Below are 2,500 nucleotides of genomic sequence, written 5' to 3' on the forward strand. Positions count from 1 at the left end.
TGACTTGAAAAGTTGATGCTATTTTTGTTGGTATGCAAAAATAGCATCACAGAATTTTTAATTGAAAAAAATATATATTCAGATATAATTGAATGCATAAAATGAAACTAAATTCTATACAACTAATTTATATTTTATCAAGTAACCGATATTATTAATTTTCAATGATGTCTTGGAACGTTGATCCTATTTTTGTTGGTATGCAAAAATAGCATCACAGAATTTTTAATTAAAAAAAATATATATTCATATATAATTGAATGCATAAAATGAAACTAAATTCTATACAACTAATTTATATTTTATCAAGTAACCGATATTATTAATTTTCAATGATGTCTTGGAACGTTGATCCTATTTTTGTTGGTATGCAAAAATAGCATCACAGAATTTTTCATTGAAAAAAATATATATTCATATATAATTGAATGCCTAAAATAAAAATAAATTCTATACAACTAATTTATATTTTATCAAGTAACCGATATTATTAATTTTCAATGATGTCTTGGAACGTTGATGCTATTTTTGTTGGTATGCAAAAATAGCATCACAGAATTTTTCATTGAAAAAAATATATATTCATATATAATTGAATGCCTAAAATAAAAATAAATTCTATGTAACTAATTTATAATTTATCAAGTAACCGATATTATTAATTTTCAATGATGTCTTGGAACGTTGATCCTATTTTTGTTGGTATGCAAAAATAGAATCACAGAATTTTTAATTAAAAAAAATATATATTCATATATAATTGAATCCATAAAATTAAACTAAATTCTATACAACTATTTTATAGTTTATCAAGTAACCGATATTATTAATTTTCAATGATGTCTTGGAACGTTGATGCTATTTTTGTTGGTATGCAAAAATAGCATCACAGAATTTTTAATTGAAAAAAATTATATTCATATATAATTGAATGCATAAAATTAAACTAAATTCTATATAACTAATTTATAATTTATCAGGTAACCGATATTATTAATTTTTAGTGATGACTTGAAAAGTTGATGCTATTTTTGTTGGTATGCAAAAATAGCATCACAGAATTTTTAATTGAAAAAAATATATATTCAGATATAATTGAATGCATAAAATGAAACTAAATTCTATACAACTAATTTATATTTTATCAAGTAACCGATATTATTAATTTTCAATGATGTCTTGGAACGTTGATCCTATTTTTGTTGGTATGCAAAAATAGCATCACAGAATTTTTCATTGAAAAAAATATATATTCATATATAATTGAATGCCTAAAATAAAAATAAATTCTATGTAACTAATTTATAATTTATCAAGTAACCGATATTATTAATTTTCAATGATGTCTTGGAACGTTGATGCTATTTTTGTTGGTATGCAAAAATAGCATCACAGAATTTTTCATTGAAAAAAATATATATTCATATATAATTGAATGCCTAAAATAAAAATAAATTCTATGTAACTAATTTATAATTTATCAAGTAACCGATATTATTAATTTTTAATGATGACTTGAAACGTTGATGCTATTTTTGTTGGTATGCAAAAATAGCATCACAGAATTTTTAATTGAAAAAAATATATATTCATATATTTAAATGTACAAAATTAAAATAAAACCTGTATAACTGATGTATAAATTATCAAGTAACCGATATTATTAATTTTTAATGATGACTTAAATGTTGATGCTATTTTTGGTGGTATGCAAAAATAGCATCACAGGATTTTTAATTAAAAAAAAATATATATTTGTATATAATTGAATGCACACAATTATAATAAATTCCCTTTTATATATAATTAATTTATTATTCAATATTTATTCATATAAAGGTTGACAATGTAATCATGGAACGGGCAATATATTCTATGTTCAGGCGGTCGAAGTGGACCTACAGGTACAAGTACGCGGGACTCTTGATGCACGTGTTTTATACTAGGTCGGGCAATGGCTTCGCTTCCCATACCCAAGTATACTTCGCTTATAGTATAGCACAGCATTGCCACGAGTCCAAGTCGAAGACAGAATGACTCTCTATGTGGTACGCGCTACGGCGTTTGATATTTCGTGTGTAAAAGGATATAATATTATTACTTTTTCACTCATTTTTTTTTTAACAGAGCGTTAACTTACTTCACTCCAAGTAAAATTATAAAGTTGTCAAAATGAAAAAAGTTATTTCTTATAACCATGTCGTTTAAAAATCTAACGATGAATGTTTTCACATTTACAAATGTGGATGAGAGGAAAGTGTTTGAAATTAAAATCAGCAAAACACCTCAAAATGTATTTAATGTTAATAAAACAAATACAAAATAAAATGTGTTGCACATTTAATTTAAAAAATGTGTTATATCAACACCTAATAAAATGAAAAGAGTTTCATATTTTAAAAGAAAAAAAATCGAAGCTCCCTGGTTGATCCTGCCAGTAGTGATATGCTTGTCTCAAAGATTAAGCCATGCATGTCTCAGTACATGCCGAATTAAGGTG

The 2,500-nt window shown here is 24.4% G+C and overlaps 1 non-coding gene across 1 annotated transcript in view; it reads left to right on the forward strand.

Moving 5' to 3' along the window:
- Nucleotides 1–2,418: 2,418 nt before the first annotated feature.
- The window catches only part of LOC135171815 (small subunit ribosomal RNA), a 1,921-nt gene continuing 1,839 nt past the window's right edge, over nucleotides 2,419–2,500 (forward strand). Inside the window, exon 1 of the ribosomal RNA XR_010300643.1 lies at nucleotides 2,419–2,500. This exon is cut by the window's right edge and continues 1,839 nt beyond it. This is a non-coding gene — a ribosomal RNA (small subunit ribosomal RNA).

This window comes from Diachasmimorpha longicaudata, unplaced genomic scaffold (assembly GCF_034640455.1).
Source record: "Diachasmimorpha longicaudata isolate KC_UGA_2023 unplaced genomic scaffold, iyDiaLong2 ctg00000112.1, whole genome shotgun sequence".
Taxonomy (NCBI): Eukaryota; Metazoa; Arthropoda; class Insecta; order Hymenoptera; family Braconidae; genus Diachasmimorpha; species Diachasmimorpha longicaudata.